The 25,832-nt window shown below is 38.6% G+C and overlaps 1 long non-coding RNA gene across 1 annotated transcript in view; it reads left to right on the top strand.

Annotated features, from left to right (window-relative positions):
• Nucleotides 1-8,083, top strand: part of LOC130143675 (uncharacterized) — a 59,227-nt gene extending 51,144 nt beyond the window's left edge. Inside the window, exons 13-16 of the long non-coding RNA XR_008819832.1 lie at nt 1,907-1,995; nt 4,509-4,634; nt 5,573-5,707; nt 6,182-8,083. This is a non-coding gene — a long non-coding RNA (uncharacterized LOC130143675). The remainder of the gene's footprint in view (nt 1-1,906; nt 1,996-4,508; nt 4,635-5,572; nt 5,708-6,181) is intronic.
• Nucleotides 8,084-25,832: the final 17,749 nt, after the last annotated feature.

Here is a 25,832-nt window from a genome sequence, read left to right as displayed (position 1 = left end):
AACATCTGCTGGTGTGGATTTCTCCCATGCCGGACATAGGAGGCCAAGGTGCATACCAGATTCTGAAGGAAAAAAACCCACCTTAAAATGGAAAGCATCCTGCTGCATATTGGATTAATGCGCTGTCAAGAACTATATGTGTCAGTACATCAAAACCAGAGAAAACAGAAACACAGTTTTAAAAAATCAGCTTGTGGTATTTTCTTTTTTCAGACTGTAGTGCAGGCCCCTCAGTCCCGGAGAGCTATTAGGCTGGTTTTCACTTTTCCTTTTTTGCTGGAAGATCAGTATGAGTGGACCTTCTTCCAGTGCAGGAAACCTAAAATGGGCTTCCAGCAAAGCAAGGTAGTGCTCTTACTTGATCGTGCAGGGAGTCACTGATGGAAAAAAGCAAGTCATCCAGTGCTCTGAAGTGTCACCACTGTTCGTTAGGACAGATTAGTCTGTCAACAAACTAGAAGTCGTGACACAGCTATAGGAAAACTACACCAGTTTCTGGAGGTGCCCAGATATGTAGATACCATGACGGCTCTAATTTTAAAGTCTGGGCTATTCTGTGTCTCCATCCCCTTGAATTTAAGAGTAATGGCACAAGAGAGAGAGTAGTACATTCCTTGCATGAGGCATCATCTGTCTGTATGAAGGATTCAAGACCCCCTTCTCAAAAGGGAACCGGGGTGGGAGTCTCGCAGTATGGGGATGATGACTGGTTGAATACTGCTTGGTCAGTCTCCAAAAACCTAAAAATATGCTAGCCAAACCTATATATGTTTCTGGAGTCATTATACCGATCTGGTTGACCTGCTGTTTCCCATCACTAACTCCTACAAACAACTTTATGTTCAGCCCAGTTACAGAGTCCCAAATTTCAGCCATTTTTTTGAAACCTCATTTGAAAATGAGATTTAAATTTTCTTTCAAAGGGCAGAAGCTATCTTTTATCACACTTAGCCTCACAGAAGACCAATTTATTTATTTTTTTCCCCAAAAAAATGGCAGTAATAATTAATAGCACATCTCTTCAGGCAGAAAACATGCATGGAAAATCTTTATGATAAACATTTAGAAGGTTATGGGTATGGTAAAATGGGAATATCACTGAAATCTTTTCAGTTCTTACATAACCAGTGATATTGAGCACACCTTGCTATTGTATTTGTCTTTATATTTCTTCATATCCACAGGCTCATAAGATGTAATTCTTTAGTCATATAAATAGGTATATATAATACATATACATTTTGCGCATTCTACATTTTAGATATTACAAGCTCTTCCATAAGTTAACATACCTCTCTGCATACTAAAATAACTCTCTTTTTACCATACTTTTTCACAGGCGCACAATTTTAAAGGTGACGTAGATGGAAATATTAATGTTAAACAACCTTTCAAGAAATCTTTTTTATCACTGGCAAAACAGAGGGTTTAAGCTTCACCCTAAACACCATTATTTACAACAACAGTAAAGAGAAGTAGCAGAGAAACCTCTGTAATGCCTTTCAATGATATGGTGTATAGTTTAACAACAGAATAATAATCTGGAACCAGGAAGTTTATTAGTAGACATAAAACTGTTGATTCCCTACTAAGGCTCATGCTAATGTATGTAAAGCATGACAAAATAAGCCATCCTGAAAAAATAAATATAGATTCTTCAGAAAGCACTTATTACTTACAGTTACCTATATCAAAAAATGTTGCCATTTCAAAATGAATGCATTGTCCTTCGACCTCTAGTAAATAATTACTGACTTTTGCACTCACAAGATTTGTTTTCTCTTTCAGTCTCTGCCTGCAAAGGTTGTTTTTGTTTTTTTTTCTCTTTCTTAATGATTAAACTTTAAATACTTTTAAATAATAGAGTGAAAAGGAAATAAACCTATGCTTATCTTTTCTAATGCAGAGTTAAGCGCTATATGTACCACCAGTGCCACTGAAATCAACAGAAAATTTGTGGAACAAGGAGATCAAGACCGATCCCTACCAGAGAAGGTAACAAAACTAGTCTTAGTAAAAAAATTTTTGGCAGAGCAGGAATACCCATCTGACTCTATGTTTTTCAGTCATCTTTATTTTTTTCCTAATATATTTTTCTTTATCATCAACCATTTAACCTCCAGAGTGTTGTCTGCTAATAATACTGTCACTTTTGACCTCATCTTACCCAGTTCAAGTATTTTTCTTACTTTCCATTACTACAAATGTTGGTTCAGGATATTCATCATATTGTCAAACCCCACTGAAATCCCACAATAAAAGATGTGGCTATACCTAGCTAACACCTTAATGGGGAATCAAAATGAATCAGAGCCAGATGCAGCGGCTAAACAGCCAAGTTTCAGTCTTTCCAATGTGCAAAGCAGATATGCCTATATAAAAATCAGACCCCTGTACACTTTGCTGCGCAGTGAGAGGTGCAGCTTTTCAGTCATTACTGAGATTTGTACATGTAATATTTTGATTGCAAGTTTAGAAATCACTTTTTAAAGTTAATGTTATATGGCGTGAAGAAATGTGTTTTAGCACAGGCATTGCAGCGAGGCAAACAGCTGATTTTGTAGGCAGCAGTTTGAAAGTACAGTATTGGCAGTTATAAAAATCTTGTTTTGACTTGTAAAGTGAGAAACTCGCTATGGACATCATTGAGGGAGAATAAATAGAGTAAACCAAGGTGTCATTTATAGACTGTCACTTCTCTGACCATAGCCAAACATTAAAAATGAGACTTCAGGATAAAAAGCCTCCAAAATACTACATGAAGTAAAGCATCTACAAAAGATTACAAGGAAGAATTGACATTATTAGAAGGATACGTGCTTTGATCAGTGTTAATGAACTGTACATGAAAGGTATGGATTTCAAAGAAATGATGGGAACCACAATGCTGGAGGAATGTAATAATGTGTCAGGCTTTTTGCCACATACACTCCTCACTTAGTAGAAAATGAATTATTTCTATGACTGGAAACTGTTATTTTAAGATTGTTATTTTTGAAGTGCTATTAATTATTCCTAATAAAGTTATTTTATGGTGGATACAAGCAAACAAACTGCTTCATTCTCTTTTTTGGTGTGTATATTGCTCTCTGAGCTCTGAAATCTGCAATACAGCTACAGTACAGCATCCCCAGAGTGCCAAGTCAAATGAGTCTTCCCATAAACTTGTACCAATTGATTAATCAGTTTTCTTAATAATCACTTGCTTCCACTCTGAATAAAACGTTCGGAAACAAGCAGTCTCAGAACACTGGATTAAATTTGCCTCTCTGAGGGCACAAAAGAGATGGTTCGTATTGCTGAGAAAGCATTTGCTCTGGAGAAAAAGTGGATGCTGATCTTGCTCTGTCCTACCTTATGTGTTTTCCAGTAAATGGCAAAATGTAAATATACTTGCAGCTCCTTGTCAAGAAATACTACACATGAAAGATATTACTGGACCTCAAAAAAAAAAAACAAAACACCAAAACAAAAACCAACCCAACCACCTTCCTTTTCCGTTCATAGATCATACACACAAACTAATATTTACAGCAATTTTATTCAAAACCCTTGATGCATTTCCTTCAAATTTCTTGGCCTCTTACTTACTTCTCACTTACATGATCTTTCTCAGATATACCTCTCCTTAAACTGCAAGGCCATCCGTAGTGTTTGTCCTATCACTGACACAATTCTGAAGGTTTCATGCAAGTCTCAGGTCTTGTCATTGCCCTGATGGCCACCAAGCAATTTACCCGTGTGCTAACTCTGACTCTGTTTTTAGTCAGTACATGGTGTTACTGACCTTCAGACATGCCTCTGCAGCTTTGTAGAGCAGAAGCAGAAACATTTCCAGGGGCTGATGCCCTTATTCCAGAGTTCAGCACCACCAGTGTGAGCAAAATAAAAGCCTTCCATGAATTTGCTGCTAAGATGTTTCTCAAACATCTTCTGGCAAACCTTATGGCAAAAGCAAAAAAGGATTTTTTAACACTGAAACACAAAGCTTAATAAAACAACTGTTGTCTTTGAAGAGAGAGGCTGACAAATGGATCAGTGAAATATATAGTTATCATCCGTTTGCCTTTAAGGTGAGGTCTTCACACCTTTCAGGTAATAAACTTTACTAATTCTAGTCTGACATGAAAGCTGCTCTGATCTAACAGCACTTCCAGTAAAAGGGAAAATCCCATTGTCCCCTTCCTTTACTCTCTTTTTCTTCCTCTGCTGTTTTCAACTCTACCATTCTGTCTTCTTCCCTCAGTCTGGCTGGACTGCACAGCTAAGCCTCTGAGACAGCTCACCAAACCGTCAGAAACCTAACCCAGCTAAAAAAGTGAATCACTTCCATGTGAAGCTGATAAGGAAAGAAAAAGACTTGACTATATCAGTGCAAGAGATTTGCTTTCATTCTTCACACTTCTATTTATTTTCAAATATGTAATGTTAAAGCAATTCCTCTGTCATATTCACTTATGACTGTGATGATCAGCCATCTCACGTTATGATTTCTCCTTTTCTTCCAGAAATAGTTTAGAGCTCAACTGCTTCACATTCAACAAACCTTCAGGCCCCTCCATGAAAAGTTATCAGCTGCAGGATTCAGTCAAAACAAGGAACCAGAGGCTTGTGCTTTGTGAGAAAGCTTGAAGGTGGATAGCTTAACCATCACAGAAAAGCATATTGCAACAAAAAAGTTCTTTTCATGTTGTTCTTTTCTTCTTCCCTAGGGAGATCTCTGTAGCTATCAGATATTCTAGCTGAGTTTCAGTGTCCATGCTATTAAGCATATAATATGAAAGACCTTTAATTCATCCCGTCATTTTCAGTGAAACAGCCACTGAAAGCTGTTTATTTGCCCTCCTAGCCTGATTTTACAGGAAACAGGCACTTTATCACACAGCTTTTGAATAGAGGATTGTGATAGCAAAACCAAATACCAACAGACAGATGAAACAGAGGAACAGTATTTTATATTAATAAAAGCAGGAGGATGAGTTCCTGCTGATCATGTTTACTGCTTGTGTGCTACTTATTTGAATAAATTGTTTCCATGGAGGGCATCAAAGAGCACTGGAAATTCAGGCTCGGATTGCCAACCTTTTTTTAATGTTACATGCAGTATAATTCCTATGGTTGTCGCTATTAATTGCTTGGTGCTGGTCACTCAGACACATGAGCAATAAGAAAAAAAAACACTATCGACACAATTCATCAGGTGTGTTAGTTTGGTAGAACAGTTTGTTTAATTATTGCTGTTATCAGTTAATTACAATGAGAAATCTTTAGACATAAAGGAGAAGGAAAACCTACAGTCTCATTTAATGGCTGATTACTGTTACTGTATAGAAAAGTACTACTGTTTTATCTCTATTTTTTCTCATAAACCCTTGTGTATTGGAGAGAGGAGAAAAATGAACCAAAATACTTCATAGGGCTCAGCTAACAGGAAGGAGTTTAAAATGTCATAGGCCACTTTTGAAAGAGCATGCCAAAATATAGCCACGGACATTCAAGGCTACTTCAAGAAAATGTGTTGTTTACCATTCTGTGGGTGTTGAGTCCATGCCAGGTTGTTTCTTCTTTTCAGGACTTTCAGCGGGTGACACTTGACCATTTACTCTGCATTCCCTGTGCAGAAAAGGAGTACCAGAAGTGCTCAGAGACCAGAGCTAGAACTTGTGGGACACCAGGACATGAACTGCACCATGGATGGTGCTTCCAGGTGAGAAGCACCTACAGCTACTGGGTAAATTGTTAAAGCTGCAAAAATTTTTTTTAAAAAATAATAAAATCACACCTTATCCATAAGCATTTTACTTCCTTGTTGCTGGAAAAAAGAGGTGTACTAAGGTCTCAAAGTAATTGACAAGAGGTAAGAACAAAGTCAGAAAGCGATCATTTTATTAGTGACATCTTTTTTTTCTTTGCCTTTTAATCTTGGCTGACAAGGTTGTTGAAAAATGGTACTTTCGGGTAGGATGTAAGTAGGCTGTAAGTAATTCTTTCAGCTCACTTCTTTGTTGAAGGAGCAAATCCACACAGTGAAATCGTTGGAAATGTAGTAAGTGTAATGTAGTAAAGATGATCAGATTGTTATTATTTTTTAAAGGGACAGGTTAAAGAAAGTTACTCCTCTTCCCTCACCACTGTTAAATCATCAGTGACGTGGCCTCTGTCTCCTCCCGTCTCATTGCAGTATAACAGTGGCTAAACTACTAGGGCTATAGCAGAATGGGAAAAATTGAGAATATCCCAGATCCTGAAGAAGACCAGAGACAAAAGAACACTGAAGATTTGCACTCAGATAAAATGCCTGAATGCCCTAAAAGTACCATTCACAGGAAGAAATGCAAACTGATTGTTGAATAATGTCAGCAAGTTCCTATGCCAAAACAATATATGAAATCACGTTACTCATTCTGTATAGGAAGATAGTCCTCCTTTGTCCCTCCACTCCTAGACAGGTGCTAGTGGGAGCTGGCTGAAGTTCACATCGTGTTACTTTGCTCTTCACAGTTGAGGCAACTATTCTAAGCTAGTCATCTAGATTTCCTCTGCAGGCAGTGAAGGGGGAGCGGAACCTTTACTGCACAATTTATCCCATTTTAAATGTGTATCTAGAATGGGTCAGAGGAATAACAGAGGCGAACAATTAATCACTTCCAGATGGCCAAAGCTCAGAGAGAGATGCCCTTATGTGGTTCTCTTAACTGGATGACTAAATACAGGTTTTAGGCTTAAATGTAGCAGTATCTTATATGCTTTTTCAGCTTTGGTGTTTCTGCATCCCTCAGAATTATGAAGTATTTACTTAATCCTGGAGGCAGGAAATGTAACAGGAGGATAGACAGTTTGATCTGGTATTTTCACTTTTGATATGGGATGTGACTGGTATTGGATGGACTATCGCAGCAGAAAAGAAGAGCTTAGTACATAAAATGGGTGGAAAGTTCTGCACGTTATCATATGCACTCCCTTTAAATCCCAGGCAAATCACTGGAGACTGATTTTTCTGCTAGGAATTAGCCATAAAACATTCAGACATGAGTAGTAATTTCAATGTAATTGTCCCTTGATTGCTGGTGTTCCAACCGTTTTTTGATGCTGTTTTCCAGTGGTTCAGAATGAGGATATTTGCATTTTCTATTTTATTTGTTTTTAAATAAAACTGATTTGTTAAGTATAACTGCATTTAGAAAACTCAAACTTCAGAAAAAGCCAGATTTAAGATTGCCTTTGCCCAATTTTGAATTATCAACATAGAGATTTTCATAGGCTATTGCTTTATTTTTTTCACAGGCCAACTTTTTTAGTCTCAGCTGAATCTGTGACTCTGCTGCATTTTTGTAAATAAAAACTTTGCTATGACAAGATAAGCACGCAGAAAATGAGGAACATCTTTCCTCTCAAAAGTCTGGTTTAAGTGACTTGCTTTGAATCATAAGGTAATCTTGTGACAGATAATGATATAAAATACAATTTCTAAGTTGGCATTACATTGCCTTAACTGTAGGAATAAAGCCCATTGAAAACCAGATTGCTGTTTCAGTCTTGGTATAAAACTGAAATTATAAACTTGCATGATGAATTGCTGAGCGGCTGAGAACAAAAGATTTCAACTACATCAGAAGGAAAAAGTACTCTCTGAATTTATTATCCAAATCTTCCATAAAGTTAACGACCTTACAAGAAACATTTTTTGTCAAATAAACAATTTTTGTGCATAGCAATTCTACCCAATAATTTTAACAAGTTCAGTCTTTTAGTGCTCTCAAGTCCCACAGTTATTAATTTTATAGCTTCCAATATCTGAAAAAGTAAGATGAAGGTCTTGAATATAATATGATTAAGTTGACATCCACAACTATTTTCAGGGCATCAACCATCTTGTTCACTGCCTGAACATAAAAATGCAGGTTAGGCTAATATAATTAAAGACTTTATTATAATGCCTATAGAAAAGAACCCTGAGTTAAGATTAAACAGACAACTTTCTTTATGGTATTTCCCAATTTTGAGTGTGCTTTTTCAGTATTAGTATCTTAATGTAGTTTTTGTTTCCTGTGAAAAAGTAAAATAAATAACTGTTTAAAACTTCCTTTTCTACTTAAATGTAGTCATTAACACGTTACTTTCCTAACAGCCTGCTTTCTCCCTTCTCTCTGAAAGTAAAAAGCTGATGTATTAATGAGGAATTACCAGTAATACGATGACATGTGTAATTCTGTAATACCAAGAAATGATAGGCTTTTGTATTGACACTTTTAACTTTGTACCAATGGTCACAATTAATAATGAACATTTGTTGAACAAGATAAAAATCGATAAACTCGCTGACATATGGTAACCGCCTAAAAATGTGTTATAACTGATGTATGGCAATTGCATTGTTTGTTATTGATAAATCAATAAATAATATATCATCACAAATGTTCCTCTCAGTTCTCATTTGGATTAGATAATGAGCAATGTGATAGACAGAAAGAAATTTTAATTAGCTAGACTACTGAGAACAGTTGACTGACTTGGACTTGGTGGTTAACACTGACATTCAGCCACTGCTATACCACTACAAGCTAGAAGGTAAGGATTACATGGAAAACTGGAAATACCTCTGGTGCCAGCAATATATATAAGAGCAGCTCAAGAGAAAATTTAAGTTCAATTCTGAAATAAAAGTCATTAGTTGGTCAATACCCCTACTGATTTGAGTAAGATATTTTCTTGAATAATTTGTTTCTTGTCAATGTAAATACAGCAACTCCAGTTTTATCTCCAGAACTACATCGATCATATAGAGTAAAGGATAACATGTATAATCTTGACCACTCATATCACTGGTCTTGTTAATGGCAGCTACATTATTAAAAAAATATAGAGATACAGAAATAGGATAATTAAGCAGGCTACAAGATGTGGCTAAAGCTAACTTTTGCACAAATAAATTATTAATAATGAAGGAATAATAAATAAGAAAGTACAGGAATGTGAATGTTACTGCTCTGGTTTGTTTCTCAAGACTTGGAGTTGGATAACCCCAAAATATTCCAACAGTTTTAGCTATAAGCAAAGACCAGCATGCTTATTTCTATTTGTATCTTCTGTCAAATAAAGTTCTTTAAAAAAAAAATAAATCTAAAAGTAAATGTCTTACAGAGCTTCTTCGGCCTTCTGACCTACAGGGAGCCTTTTGAAAGTCTAATTACCTGTTTTTCTCTAATTTCCTAATGTACCTCACCAGTGTCAGGGATGATGTACACAGGACAAATCGTTGCTTTAGGTATAGGGTTGCTTCAGCTGTGCATTTCCTGCTCATATGTTTCCTAAATCTTACAGTTAAGATTTTTGTTTTAAACTTCAGAATGTTACAGCTTCTGAAAGAAAGGGACTATGGCTAGCAATTGACTTTAATGGGGCTTAAGCGTGTTTGAAAGGCTTTCTTGAGTAAGCTCAGGGACTTAGACTTCTTGCTACTTGAAAGCTCAGCAGGGTTTAACTCTTCTAGCCTTTCATTGTCACCTTATTTCTGTTAGAAATCCCAGCACTTCAGTGTAATTAATTGTGCAAATGAATACTATCAATGTAAAGATAGTGGTATCGGGCCAAAAGCAATGGCTGTATTTCATGCGCTCCCCAGAAGTGACTATCCACCACCACAAGAACAAAGAGAATGAGGTCAGAGAAAATCCCTCATTTCCACTTCAAATGAGAGCTAGCTATAAAGAACGACTTTAGCCTGCAGTTTCATTCCTACTTTTAAAATTGATCAAGGAGAGTTCTGTTAAAATACTGTACAATGATATTAGCAATATTAATAGGAAATAATTATGAAGAGAAATAATACCTTTTCTTAAACAGGTCCTGATATAAAGTACCAATACTGCTAATGTAAAAGCTTAGCCCTCTTGGTATTCAGTACTACATTAAAAGAATTTTTATTAACTAATTCAAGAAAGAAGTATGATGAATGTCTCCTTCCAAATTCTATCCCTATCTTTCGTTACAGTAGTATCTGGTAATAGAAAGTGCTTCTGGCAATACTTATCTGCATATAATGCATAAAATTTTTAAGGTATAAAAAGGTCTGTATGGAGGACAGCTACTTGATCCATACTAAGGATATCATAACATTTTGCTGCTTCAATTTAAAATTAAACCTAACAGTTCTACTTCTTTTGATCTTATAATCAGGAACTTATAATATATATGTGGGACAAATTCTCAGCAGAGGAAATTGTCATAGCTCCATTGACTTCAACAACAATTTATGTAATCTGTCAATCTGACTCTGTATCTTTAATCCATCATTACAATCTCAGAAATTTGCCTCTCAGACTTCTCTTTATCACCTTTGACTCCTTTTTACAATTACATATAAAATAAACAATTTCATTTAGTTGACATTGTTTCTGTAACTGAAACCCCTACTTGTCAAGTTCCCATGTTCTTACAATTTTTTGACAAATAGGTTGTCAACACACATATCATAATAGCATGCTAGTAGTACAAATTTATTTTTCCCTATTACTATTTACTTTCAGTCTATAGTAGTTTTCTCCAGCCCCAGTCAGGATCAAAGCTCTCTTGGCCTAGGTAACTATTCCTGGTCTAAAGAGCATACAGTTTAAGAAATGCAATGGGTGGAATGTTGCTTGTACGAATTACGAATTGCAGCATTAGCCATCTGCAGCCTGGTAACAAATAACTCCAGAAAACAAGTCTTGGCATAGACTTAAATTTCCTATGTTAAACAGAAAATCTGGGAGCTAGACAGGGTTGAGGCAGCATCGAAGAACAGATGCTTGCTGATAGTTGCCTATGGCTCTGATTCAGGAACATATTTAAACACAGAGATATGCTCAAAGGCTTTGCTGCATAGGGATGAATATAAAGCTGTGCTTAGAGCTAAACACTGGCTGAAGCGTCTTGCTAAATTGTGTATCTAAGAGCAGGATCTCTTCCACGGTCATGTTCTTTAGGACTGCTCTGGTGACTGGTGCTGGGATATCATCTGTTTTGATTATTTGTCCGTTATCTGTCAGGATGGGAAGCTTCATCAGAAAGGAGGTCAAAATGTTTTGATTTTTTGATACTGTGATTGTGTTATTATATTAAGCCAAGGTATACCATCTCTGATTCTGTCAGTTAAACTAGGATAGAAATCACCCTAGTCGTAAGACTAGCAAGCTATTTGTTTCTCTTTTCAAACTACCCTTCACCTGAGAAACAATTGTGCCAACTGCATCAGCTTCAGCAAATTCAAAAATTGAGCTGCACATCGGCACATCTGAAAACAGCACATTATTACAGTATTTTACATTCTTTATTATGTGCCAAAAGCGATTAGGTTGGTATTAGAATTATTAGTCAATATTAACAGAAATTTTAAATGGTTTATTGTGCAGTGGTTCTCTTGAACACTGAGTAGGAACACAGCCTGAAGCTATCTCACATAACTTTACTAACCCTTTCAGACCTGGTCTGAGGGTACGTGAAGCTGAATATCTGCTATTGCAGTAGTTTTCACGGAGTTCGAACTACATGTCAGTCACTCTTTACTGGTTTTCTCATCAGTTCTTCTTACTGACATGAGAAGAGTCATATTTTAGAAGATTCAATTACCAAGTTGCCATGATATATTTCAGGAAAATTTTATTTCATTGTCAACTGCAAATTATTTGAGGTGCTTTTCTCATATACTTTTGGAGTAATAATCCAATATCACCCAGGGACAGAGAAATAGTAGAATACATGCAAAACCATAGGAATGTTAAAAATGAGAAATCTTCTTTCTGAGAAATTTTTTGCTATCTGCTTAAGTGATGTTCTTATGAATCCCCTATCATTCAAAGTGTATTTTTATATGAATGAGAGAAAAGAGAAGCATTTGAGAGCATATAGAGATGGCATTTTTATACATGCCTTAAAATCCTAGGAATCTCCATTTCAGCCTCTCCCACTAACGATGTCTTGGCCGATAAACATAATTTCAGGTAACCTCTGTAAACAGCTCACCTTCCATACCTGAGTATTTCTATTATTGTCAGCTTTAGCAACTGTTCTAAAAGTCTAAATTCTCCTTTGTGATGGGTAGCAAAACTTTTCCTTCCAGGCTTAGAACCTTGAACGCTGGGCTGGGGCAGCCTAAAGACGTGAAATTTTAAATTCCCTCCCCTTCTAGGGATCTAGGAAAATCTGTCTGGTAGAAGGAGTTAATTGTTAGAGCCAGAAAGATACCTGACGCTCATCAAGCAGTCAGATCCAGATGCTTCCTATACAAGGAAGAAAAAGGGGCTAGTGGGTAGCACTAAGGGAAGAAGCTGCCTTTATCTCAGGAGGTGCAGCTGTCCTGTAAACACTGAGTGTGTAGTGCCATCTGCTTAATGCCTGAAGTTGCGTTTGTATCACAGAATGGAAGAACCTTAATTTGAGGACGCTGTTTGCTCTCTAAAGAAAAAGTAAGGAAGGGGAAGCAGCCCTCGCTCTTGTAGTCTGCACTGTATGTTGCATCATTTAATTTTTAAGCTCCAAAGGAAGGGAAAAGAAAATAAGGAAGATAAATGGATTCTGTATAAAATATGGAGCCTCAGAAGAACAGAGTGGTAAAGATGAAAAATGACCCAGGGAAAAAAACCAGTAGTGGCAATTCAATTCCCTGTGCTCAGCAGTGGTTTCTGAAGCTGCATAGCAAACCTCCAGAAAGAATTGGGCTGCCCAAGCAGACTGACTGAGATGAGCAGAGGTTAAAGTCTGTGAAAGGCAGTGTTGTGGGCTCTTCTTAATGCAAGAGCTGGATTTGAATACAGACTACCTTTGCCTTCTTGCCAGAAGTTCCAACCCCCATACTGGAATATTGCTAGCTACAAGCCTTATTCTGCATGCTATGCAAGTGTTTTCCCTTTGTGGGAAGGACTAATGCGTCATTTCTTGGGTAAGTTAGTGCAGTCAGCTGTAGTGCAAACTTAAAGTTCACCAGCTATTCTAAACTACCTCTGTGTGTTTGCACTTTGCTTTAACAATGTCCATGCAGACAGTTAGGAAGAGCAGTCGGTGCTCTGTAAAGCTCTACTCTGACTGTGTGCCAGCTTTCTGGAGTAGAAAAGCCTGGAGAAGTGCTTGTTCTTGTCAAATGCTGAAGAATTCAATATCTTTTAGGGCCACGCTAGAGAGAATGATAGATCATCTCTGAAAAAAAGATTAGAAGCTAAGATGTTTACTGCTGTGTATTAAAGCATAGTACCATTTTAATTTTTTGTTGGAACCGAATTTAGAAAAATGCAGTCTCTTCATTTTGCCTCTGTGAGAAAACTCCAGTATATTTATTACCTTTATTTGAAAGCAAGTTTAAGAAAGATTTCAAATGCTGTGTTAAATCTTTATTGATAAAAATTGTACGGTATAATCCCTGCATTCAAGATATTGCATATGACAGCCCTGAAATTTAAAGCTGGGCAGTAGTTTTTGAAAGGATAATACTCTATCTCGTGCCCTAGCAAAGAACTGAGCTGAGGTGGAGGGGTTGGTTATAATACAGTTATACGGATATAGCATCCAAAAGCTGGAATAGAAACTGCCAGTAGCTAAAATGAGACATTAACATGTTTCTTTATTGAAAGAGGTCGTTTAGGGAGCCTTACTAGAAAGCTGTTAGGCATTCCTGCAGTGTGAAAGTTCTTTTTTTCTAGAAAAGTGGTAAGATAGAAGTAGGTATGTACTGAAAATGCATGTTTACTATAAACAAGCTGTGAACATGCATAAAGAAAGGTATTTAAAAGCCATTTTGCTTTTAAGGCCAGTTCTTCAAAATGTATAGCATTTTAGAAAAGTAGTGCTAAATAGTGGATGTAGTTTGATTTAAAATGAAATGCAGTGGCACAGCTGGAGACTATATTCTATTATGTTCTCACACTTACCTTATTGAAAGTCTTTTTAATGCCCTCTTTCTCTAATATACTTATTTATAATTTTCTCAAGATTTTAACTCTACATGATTGCCTCAGTTAAGATGGGATTGTGAAGACTGCTATTAATTGTGCATACTCTAGCCTGTGACTAGTGACTAATCTAGAAAGTTACTCTAATTTGCCTTGGTGTCCTGTACTTCCAAGCATTCCCCTCAGAGTGAGGACTAAAAAAGAGAATGGCAACAGCTTGTCCTTTCCCCTTCCTTTCTGTCTCCTCAAGATATGCACAAGTACTGTGCTAAAAGGTCTTGATGATCATACCGCAGTGCAACACACCTTAGGATTTCTGAGTTTGGGAATGTTTATGACAGTCCCTGACATCGCTGTGATTAGACTAACCATATTCTTTACCCTCATTTGGTAAACCTTACCCAAAGGTAGCAATTCTGTTTCTTTTAGCACGCATACACGCCCACACACCCTTAAATTAGCTGGTATAGATGCTCATTGCATTTTATTGTTATAGTTTAAAAGACCCTTATATTCATCTGAAAGAGAACAAATATTTCATGCAGAAAGTTACAAAATTAGGCTCATGGGTCTCAGTGTTAGTCATCTTCTGTAGTAGACAATGCCACCATATCCCTCCGCAAAGCACATGAACAAGCTCCTGCTTCAAGCCAGGAATGTTTTCTGCTCCTACTACTTGTGATAGAAAGGCTAGCACAGAAACAAAACACTCTGATATTTGGAAAGTATCTCATTTTCAACCTAAATGTACTCACGGCTAGTACATAACTGTTCATTCATCTCCTAATGTTGTCTTTCAAGCAGTTTGATTCCCATTGCGACAGCTTTGCTCCTGATGTACACATAGAAAGCAAAATATTCTTTGAACTTTCAGACTATGAAGCTAACTGTTGAGCTTTCTCAGTCTCCTCTCAGAACACTTATTCTTACTGTAGTAGTGATTCTTCAAGACTGCACTTGGTAGTTTTAAAAGTGATCCAGGACTTCTCCAGCAATATCAGTCTTTTTTTCTAGGGGTGATATTTTGCCTTCTTGTGTATTGACAGTTTTGAATCATCAAGTCATTTCATTGCCATTCTCCTGCTTTTCGTGCTTGAGTTACCAATCAAAATTTTACATCAGATTGGTTCACAAGACTGAGCCTTGACAAACTCTTGCTATTAATATAATTTCTGCCTAATGCTTTGCCTTTCAATACAACCCACTGTCATTTCTCTCTCTTGTGGAACCTTACTCTGTAACACTTCTTTCACGTCTTCGATGTCTCTAGTTAGGCTAAGACTAACGAATAGTTAATCACCTCCCACATGTCCTATCACAAGATTTAATGAAGCACAGATGTATCTAATGCACTGGCATCGTTCTTAAGCCTAACAAAGTTTTTAGTTTAGTATAAAAATCTCTCTGCTAACAGAAAATTGAGACCAGTCAGACAAATAAGTCTACAATTATATGTGAAGGTGACTTTAATACTCAGAATGTGAGAAGAATTCGGTGCTTTCTCAATTCTTTTTTTTTGATGTGGTGGGCTTTTTTTCCCCTCTCCTCCTCCTAATTAAAACTATCTGCTTTCACAGGTAAAGGCACCTGACTAGAAACCTCACTCTGCCCTACACTTGAATTAATGGCATTCATTTTCCTGGGTGGGGCCTAATTAATAAATAGCCTGGTCTGTCTATAGCTAGCCTTCTAGCAAACATAACCACCTCTTCAGAGAGCTGCCAAGTTTAGGTAAGTTTAAACAATAAAATGAAAGCTGGTTGTTCAAGAGAGATGAAAGTGTGTGAGAAGGAATATCTGTTTTGTGGCTTCTTACTTCTTATCTGCCATACATGCACGTTCATCTATTTTCAGAACACTTAGCTTTTTTAAGACAGTATAACTTCAGAGCCATTTACATTTTTGTTGTAGTTTATATTCCCGTTGTGTAACTGTGTTATTCCATAACTTATGTTTGAAAGCAACTGTTTTTTGTACAGAAACTCATGAGTTTTCTTGGTTACAGTTGGAATTTTGGTATCACTAACCTTAAGTGTTTGATTTTTTCATAAGGCAGCCTAATGATTTTTCTTTGAAGGCTTGTGATCCCTTATTTTAAAGTAACTAGATTTATATTTTATTACAGAACTTGGTTTGTTGGCAGATTTAGTCAAATGTTCTGAGCGTACCTTTGATGGGTTGAACAGGATAAAAGAGTTTCACAGCTGTCTTTGTAGAGGATAAAGGGCAGAGGCTCAGCTTCATTTTTATTCATAAGGTTTCAGTGATGAGAAATGAGGTTCTAATCCTGCAACTGGAGTGAGGGAACCATTTTGCTTGTGGAGTTTCTTACTGAAATGTGTGACCAGCTCAGAGCAATGACAAAAAAAGAGCTTTTTTCCCTAGCTTCCCAACTTTCATTCTTTTAATGTTATACGCAACCCCCTAATGCTGCTCATAATGTAGCAGGTGCTGACTTTAAGGTATGTAGGTAGCACTAATAAAATATAGAGTAAATATTGTTGAATAATTTAATCTGGAGAATGTACAGAGATGTGAATGAAAGATTTGTCTGACTTAAGCCTGTGCAGTTAAAATTTGTATCTTGAAAATTTTCCCTAATGAAGACTAAACAATTGTGCGTAGTTTGTGTGTTGTGCAGCTGAATTACCTCTGGAGTTGAATTGCTCTGCACTGAAAGTCTGAAAAATGGCAGAACTTGGTAGAAAGAGCTTTCACCTTATATCCTTGTCCTTGGCTTTTCCAGCAGAAATGGGGAACAGGGACGATTACCTATGGGTTTCATAGGCAGTCAGAGTATGAATGATGTGTATTGGTTCTGAGCTGAAAAAAAATCTCAAGCAGGTTTCACCATTCAGGAATCGGTCACTGCATTATTTTACACTTTAACTGTGACCCAGGGGAAGTATTCTGACAGATGTTGAGTATTTTCCAAAGCTTTTGACTCTAAAGTTCTATGGATTTTCTCATTTCCCATTTGCTAAACTTAAAGTAGTCTGCACAGTTTGCATCAAACCTGCATGCTTTCTCGAAAAAAATCCTGCTAAAAGTACTGTTTTAGCAATGAACATTGGTAACTGAATTGGGTTTACATGGCAAAGTTTTGAAGCAGAGCAGGGGTGGGCAGAGAGGCTGCAGGGTTGGTCTCTCTGAGAGGCTGGGGCTACTCAATGCTGAACAAGCTGGCTCCAGCCAACTCTAAAGGGGACCCACTTAGAGGATACAGCCCTCTTAAGGTGTCCTCCACCTGAGGACACAGCTGAGCTCATTAGCAAAGGTGGTGATGTCTCTCTGAAAAGGTATTTAAGAAAGGGCAGAAAGCACCAAAGAGGGGAAAGAAGGCAGTCCTCCACTGTGAAGAAGGACAATCCCACCAACCTGGAAGGACTGTGGGCGGTAGGTAAGCTCACCCCAGGGCAGGTATTTTCCCAAAGGAACTGCAGCCTGTGGATGAGCCTATACTGGAACAGCTACACGTTTGGGAAAGGGGGTGGAAAGGCATTCTTCCGAAGTGTATAAATATTTGCTTACCGGTTACCCTTATCAGGAACTAAATATTTATTATAATATGAAATAAATTTATTTCCCTGAGTTGAGTCCATTTAGCCCAGGACAGTAATTGGTAAGTGATTTCCCTGTTTTTGTCAAGCCTTGAGCTTTCTTGCTCCTGGTCTTTATATTTTCTAGCCCCTCCCTGCTGAAAAAAGAAACTGAGTGACTAAGCATAGCTTAGAGCTTTGCTCTAGGTGTGATTGAGGCTAGTTCAATTCTAGGTCCTACTGGGCAAAAGTGGAGGTGCACTTCTTATCATCCATCTCTGCTAGAGGAACAGCTGAGCAGCATCTCCTCATAGCGCAGTATGCTTCCTCTGACATGGTTTAGAACAATATTTTGAGCTTCCCTGAAGTCACAAAAAAAACACGTCCAAGAAATTAAAAGCTATTTCCCATCAGCGAGAGAATCGATACACATAAGGGAAAACATCAGAAAGACTATCAGTTTTCAGTAGCTGTGAATAAGTACTCACATCCAATTAACTTAGAAATTATTTCTAAATGAGGCCACAAATCATGAGTTCTGTGGTAACCAATAAAGGTGCTGTTGTGATTAGGTGATGTACAACCCGTATGATATTAACTACTTAATGCAGGTTTGCCTTTGCAACTAAGGTGATGATTTACTTCGTAACATGCAGCTTTTTTCATTGATTCTTGATGTAGTCACTCCACCAGTTGTGGGTTTTTTTGCATTTCTAAGGCACTAAGGCAGCTGTGTGGTCTGTATTTTATTACTTGATAGAACGTTAATTAGAAAAGTTAATAAACTGCAGATGAATTCAGTAATCCGTTCATTGAATAGCTTGAACATTTCTACTTGCTGGGGATGTCAGTATTGCCAGAGATATTCACATAGCATTTGTACAATGACTGTTTCTCCAAACATGCATAAACTTTTATCAAAAGCAAATCAAGAAAAATGTCAGTGCTATTAACTTGGGACGGGCTTAGTGTGTTGCCTCTCCATGCAGTCATGAAATACGAGTGTAAGGTAGAGAGGTGAGTCCTAGAATAGAAAGAAGCATGGAACCGCCATGATGCTTCCTCACCCGATAAGAAACCCCATGGTCAAAAATATGCTAGTATACCTGTGCTTTTAAGAACTGGAATCTGCGTAGATGATGAATGTTCATGGTTTTCTATCTGTAATCTTTTTCTTTCTCTGTAATTTCTGTGATGATCAGAGAATTTTATCTACCATGCAGAACTTTCAGGACAAGCTAAAGAAACTCTAGTTGCTTAGCAATTTCAACTGTTTTGTCAGTGTTAAGTGTCTTACTATGACAAGTTTTGTCTGAGATGCCAAATTCAGTCTGGTTTTATCTGAAAACATATCACAGAATCATTTAGGTGGAAAAGACCTTTGAGGTCATCTGGTCCAACTGTTAACCCGGGACTGCCAAGTCCACCACTAAACCATGTCACTAAGTACCGCATCTCTACATTTTTTTAAATGCCTTCAGGGCTGATGATTCCACCAACTCCCTGGGCAGCCTGTTCCAGTCCTTGATCACCCTTTCAGTGAAGAGGTTTTTTCCTAATATCCAACCCAAGCCTCCCCTTGTGCAACTTGTGGCCATTCTCTTGTCCTGTCACTTGTTATCTGTGAGAAGAGACCGACCCTCACCTGCCTATAGCCTCCTTCCAGGCGGTTGTAGAGAGCCATAAGGTCCCCCCAGTCTCCTCTTCCCAAGGCACTCAGGATGATCTGCTCCATAACCTTTCGCAGTACCGAGGTCAGGTTGACAGGCCTGCAGTTCCCTGGATCCTCCTTCTTGTAGATGGGCAGGACTCTTTCTTCTTCTCCCTCACCTCCCTAAAACGCAATTGGCTCAGCCATGGTTTATCAATTTCTATGCTTCTTTGTAATGCTTGGCATTTGCTAATATTCATATGTTTATTTTTTGCATGGAGTGTTGTATTCTGTTTTCTGTAGTAACTTCATAATTACTTTCCTCTGCCTGAGTTAACTGAAAGCTATTAAACATTGAGCAATGCAGAGCTAGAAACTGCCCAAAATAATGCTGCTGGCTGGCTTTATTCCCCCTTGCTGGTAACTATTTTTTTCATGAAAAAAAGAACCAAGGAAAGCCTTTAGCTCTTTCTCTTTTCTGAAGAGTTCACAATGATGGGGGTTTTAACATAAGAACCCATTTTCTACTTAAGGCTTTTTTGTTTACTGTATTCATGACACCATATGCTCTTCAGAAAATTGCTCAGAGGGAAGTGCCTAATAGAGAATGTTTCATTCATTGTCTAGTCTTGAGGGGTAATCAGGTGGTGTTACCTGATCGCTTTGTGGAGACAACCACTTACCATTTGGTTGGGATTTTGTAGGGACACTGTGAATACTACTTTAATGCCTCTTTAAGATGAATACCTTAACACTCTAAAGGAGGAGGACTCTTCTCCAAAAGCGAACACCTCTGCTGCTTGATTGGATAAGGTATTCTTCTAGACAGGGAAAGATTTAGATCTGACCCTCCTTAGCTGGAGGGGGAAATTGGCTAATATGTTAAGTCAGTGTTTGGGAGGATCAAATTTAAAAAGGCTACTTCTGTCTCCTTATCTAGAGAATCTGGAGGATTGACTCAAGTGCTCTATTTTGTTTTTAAGATGGAGAGAAACAGTGGATGTGCAAGTACTAGTAAATTGGTATCAGCACAGCACTGAAACAGCTTTCTTTTTTCTCTCACTGCACCCCTGTATTGATTATTTGCTCTTCCTGGTTGTATGGGACCATTTGGGAGATGATGTGAATAATGTGAATACAATTAAAAGCTCTGCCCATGGAAGAAATGTTTGTGGAATGACAATGTCAGTGGTATGCCATATGAAAAAAACCTGGGAATCTGGCAATTGTGACATAGAGAAACTGAGCACTTGATACAGGGTTGCTGAGCCTAAAAGTCAGGGATAGTAACACACCTTCTGTTCCTAAAAGCTTAAAGCTCCTACAGAAGTATTTAGGACAGCAAGGAATTGGGTTTTTCCCCACGGTTGTTAATCCCTTAGGGTACTAGACCTGACTTTTTTTTATGTTTTGTTTTCTTTTCTCCCCCAAATGATCATTTGTACTCAATTTCTTTGCATCTCAAAAGCTAAAATTTCACTGTTGTCCTGTAAGGCACTAAAAGCTTGAAGAATGTAGTAAGTGCTTCACACAGTAAAGGGTGATGACAGCATGATGATGTTGTTAAACATTTATTTGGGCACAGTTATTAGGAATTTCATGGGAGAAAGTTAATCTTACTCTAAACCAATCCTGTAAATCGGGATTAGCATCTCGTAAATTCTTACTGCTATGGTCATATGGCAGTTGCATCTGAGCTGGGCACCCAAGAGGAAAAGTTTAGTCTTATGATACCTTAAAGACCCTCAAATTCGGTTCACCTTTCTGAAATTCTTCTGAGGTATTGTTTCTGCAGGTGGGGCATACTGCCATGAGTCTCTTGTTAGATAAATAAAACTAAGACTTCTCCAACCACAGAAAGTGGTGTGTTGTTACTATAAGAGCCAAAAGCAAAGGATTCCTCCAAAATACTTATTTGACTTTTTGTTTAATTTTTAAGAATACTTTGACTCAGTGATTGCCTATGCAAAATTACATTTGGGAATCAGTTTTGTTGGGAACTTGTTAGTTCTTAAGAAGGATGTGCCAATTAATTTTCTTTTAGAGAAGAAACAACTTGCCCTTTCTTGGAATTAAGCAAATCCTTCCTGCAGCTTTTCTTCATCAACTAAAACCTCTCTGATTTGACCTCCTACCTCACCATAAATAACAGAGAAGAGGGTTCAGCGAGTCAGAGAATGACTTTATGAGTGTGCATTTCTGTTTGATTGTCCTATTTTATCAGACTACCATTAAAAACAAAACAATAAAAAAGCCTGTCAGCCTGGCTGTCTCCACAGCTGTCTATATGCCTTTCCCAGCAGTGCTGGCTGTCAAGCTCATTATTCTTCCTCCGAGTTGGTTTGACCCATTCTCGTGCACTTTTGCTAGGCTGATGAAGTTTGTGGGATCTTGTCTCTTGGGAAATACATTTAGAAGGATAAGTTAATTCTGCTTCTCTCCAGCAAGCAGTTCTGCCTGACTACTCCAGGGCCAGTATGTCTGGGTAGTCTAAATTGCTTATTCTGTAAGCAATAACGTTTGCAAGACCACAGCTGAAACCCTCCCCTTTCCCTATTATGCTGCTTTGTACCACTGTGTTTTGTTGTGAATGATGAGTACTTAAGAGCCTAGGAACCACTAAGCAATAGCTAAATGAAGAAAAGAAGGCCAGAAAACTTGGGTTTGGCCTTGGTTTAAAAAAAAAATAATTTAAAATCTCTGTAGCTGTTAGTCCAGTATGCAGGTTTGAGAAGAGCTATTTACAGTCTCAGCTCGCTAACACAAGTCAGTGTGGAAGTGCGATTTTTAATATGTATATAATTACTATACATGAGTATAGCAATTGGAGAAAGTTAGTGCTACCTCACATGCTGTGTGATTAGAGATCAGTGCTAAACACCTACAATGGAGGAATGAAGGTCAGGGTTTTGGAGTTGCTCATAGTCAGACGCTTTTCGTTGTCTCCAAACGTACATGAGTTACTGGGTTTGGATTTTTTATTTCTGATTTGTTGGCTGAATTAAACTGAGGAAAAAAAAATCCTTTCTACTCGCTGACAGAGGGATGCACTTACAGAACATCAGTCTTGGGTAAGGAGAAAGAGTGTTTGTACCTCTGTGTTTTTAAGAAAAGGCACAGAATAAAGACTGATATGCTGGAAGCTTGCTTTTGAAAGTATGTGCCTGTGGTGGTTTGACCATGGCTGGACACCAGGTGCCCACCAAAGCCACCCGCCACCCTGTCACTGCCCTCCTCAGCCTGTTGGGGGGGAGGAAAAACAATGAAATGCTCCTGGGTGGAGACAAGGACAAGGAGATCACTCAGCAGTTACTGTCATGAGCAAAACAGACTCCACTTGGGGAAATTTTAGTTTATTGCCAGTCAAATTGGAGTAGGGTAATGAGAAATAAACCCTAAATCTTACGACACCTTTCCTCCATCCCTCCCTTCTTCCCGGGCTCAGCTTCGCTGCCGATGTCCCTCCCGCCTCCCCCGCACGGCGCAGGGGACAGGGATGGGGGGTCAGTCCCGCACACGCGGCCTCTGCCGCTCCTGCCCCCTCACCCCTGCCCTGCCCCAGCCCGCGGCCCCCCCACGGGAGACAGTTCCCCGGGGCTGAGGGGCACAGCCTGCCCCGCCGGGGGCTGCACCAGGGGCTGCCGGGGGGATCTGCTCAGGGCCTGGAGCCCCTCGGCCTCCTGCACCCGCCCGGGGGCTGCGGGGCTGCTGCTCTCACAGTCTCACTCTTCCCCCCAGCTGAAGTTGCCATTGCGCCATTTTCCCCCTTCTTAAACGCGCTGCCCCAGAGGCGCTGCCACCATCGCCCCGGGGCTCGGCCTCGGCCAGCGGCGGGTCCCTCTCGCAGCCGCCTGGCATCGGCTCTGCGGGACATGGGGGAAGCTTCTGGCAGCTCCTCACAGCAGCCACCCCTGTAGCCCCCCCCGCTACCAAAACCTTGCCACGCAAACCCAGCACATGCATTCAAAAATACCTTCTTTAAACTGCTTGTTCTAAGTCCAATTCCGGGATCTAGACAAGCAGTACATTTGTGTCTGCACAGGACCACTCAGGGTAGCGTGTGCGGTACCTAGCCGTATGGGCTCCATACCCGGCAGTGTGACACAACATGCTTCACCTATGCTGAAGCGCCACTAAACCACCTGCAGTTATAATACATTTCTGTTGTGCCTTATGCAACACCCATACACTGTGCCAGACCTCTGCAGGGAGAATTTAAGCCCATTTGTTAAACTATTACATTATAAAACTGTTCTAATAGTGGAAGGCTGCATTCAGCTCTTTGCTTTAGGCCCTAATGCACAACATTTGTAACTGTTCATATTTTTGGATCTGCTTGACGTGGGGGAAGCTTCTGGCAGCTCCTCACAGCAGCCACCCCTGTACCCCGCCCCCCCCCATCCCCCCCCACCCCCCGCTACTAAAACCTTGCCACGCAAACCCAGTACAGTGCCCAAGAGAAGTGATAGTAAGTTTTTTGGTTTTTTTTTATTTATTTAAAACTCATTTGGGCTTGTAGCTGTGAAGTACACACCTGCTTCAATCATTCTGGACATTACTAGTAGGATTCTTGGTTCCATGTAGTAACTTTGAAAGGTAAAATAATCTGTAATGTAAAAGTTAAAAAATCTCAACTTTGGGTGAGGGAAAGTCTTTACTCATTAGCTATGAAGTTGTTATGGATTAAAGGCAGATCTTTCTTCTCTTTATTAAAATATGCAGTGCCCATTGATTTTAATGGTCTGATAAGTTCTGATTCAGTAATTGCTGTAGCTTCTGTTTTTCAGTTATTCCTAGGGGTTTATCACTGCTGAGACATATGGTTTAGCTGTTCGAGAGAACGTCTTTATTACAAAAACTGAATGTCTTGATTTGTGATCTAGTATTAAAGTATGTATGGTCTGCGTTTGACTAGGTGAAGGAAATACTGGTCTGGCAAGCAGAATTGAAAACTAAATGGTGTATCAATAAATGGCTTTTACTAATTGTAATTTTTTTTTAAAGTTACAATCATTAGGCTCCCTAAATAAACCAAAATAAATGGTTAATTAATCGAGCTTAAATATTTAATTAATTAGTTTTTACATAAACTTTTTTAAAACCTCAGTAATATTAATCTTAAAGACATCCCCCTGGAAACAATATATGTTCTGTTTTCATGGGGAGTGACGTGTTAATTGCCTGCAGACATCTTGTTGGACTAATAAGTAAAATAACCTAATAACTAATTGAAACTCCATTGAAATAAAGTCATTAGGAAAGTAGTATCATATCTAAGTAAATTAATTCCGTTTTCTATCCTGAATTATCTAGCTGTGTGCTTTGATCACAGCTGAATTGGATCATTAACTAATTAAAAGTGAAGCCAATTAATAATTGTGAACTCTAGTATAAAGATACTTTTTTCCTCTTTAATAAGACATTTCAATAAGGAGTCTTGGCTCTTTGAAAATTTTCTTCTGCAAATGTTTAAGAATATGGGTACGACACAACTGATGATACTTTGGTCAGGAACAGACGCTTTAGACTACAACTAGTTAGAGAATTGTCTGGCAAAACAAGAGTTTTGTTGCAAAATACCTTTGTTGCATCTTTGAGTTCAAACGCCTTGCAAAACCACAAGTCTTTCTGTAAGATAAAATAAAAATCCTAATAGCTTCCTAACCATTCTCACATTCATTCTGCTGGAAAATTTAGGCTTTTAAAGCTTTAGGCAGACTTTGCTGAAGGAGGCTGGGGTCATTTGGCTCTGGCCTGTCCTGTATGACTCAAGCTCCCTACCATGGTAATGTGTGGAGTTGAGCCAAGAGCTGGGGCTCACTGAACATCCCGGGTCCTTGCCACAGGACTGACGATCTTGGGCATCTAATAATGGGTCAGGTTTCACAGCTATTCTGTAGGGGACGTTGAAGTCTCCCTGGTGTGGAACTGGGTGCTCTTATCTTGAAGTTTAATTTCTGCCTTTTGAGACTTAGGAACAGAGAAGGAGCTGAGGACCTAAAAAATCTTGTGAGGGGGGAAAAAGAAAGGCTTATATGTGAGTGAGAGATGCTGTGAATTTCACATCTATTATGCTGAAAATTACTTCTCTCTGCTTCTCTTCCCACAGTCCCCTCTCAAGATTTCATGCAAAAGGGACATTGTATTTTTTGTCCCACAAGGGGAAGAAGGGCATTAGGATTTCAGAGTTTTCTGCAGGAAAAATCCCTCCTAGGCAGTTTTCATGCATGCAGCTGAAGCTTGTTCTGATGCTGTGTGTGGTTAAAGGACAACAGAAGGTTGTCTTGTTATGGTGGTGGAAGCACCAGTTCCCTTCCTGAGCTCCTTTGGGAGATATCTTTAGTTATGTTTCACATTCCTGTGCCAAGAACCTGAATTTATGAGAAAAAGAACCAGCAGATTTGGTTGTTAAATGAAGAACTGAGAATTTGTAAGTTTCCTGGCATAGAAAATCACCTCTGTGTAAACTGTAGTGACAGCTCTGCAAATTCAGTATGGTAAACTGGATTGCGTTTGTTTTTTATTTTTCCATTACCCTTTTCGGTTTTAAGATCAACAGGGGAAAGGTAGCAATTAAAGGATCTACTATCTATTTTTTTTTTCTTTTATTTAATGTTTTGACTGGTAAAGGTTTTTAAATGTAGAAGTAATCTTTAAGTCAGTAAATTCAAAATTTCAAAATTCATTCTTCTTGAATTTTGGCTCTTCATGGAATATGCTGGT

This window comes from Falco biarmicus, chromosome 1, assembly GCF_023638135.1.
Source record: "Falco biarmicus isolate bFalBia1 chromosome 1, bFalBia1.pri, whole genome shotgun sequence".
Taxonomy (NCBI): Eukaryota; Metazoa; Chordata; class Aves; order Falconiformes; family Falconidae; genus Falco; species Falco biarmicus.
The sequence above is the reverse complement of the archived record's forward strand: the minus strand, read 5'-3'. Positions and strand labels throughout refer to the sequence as shown.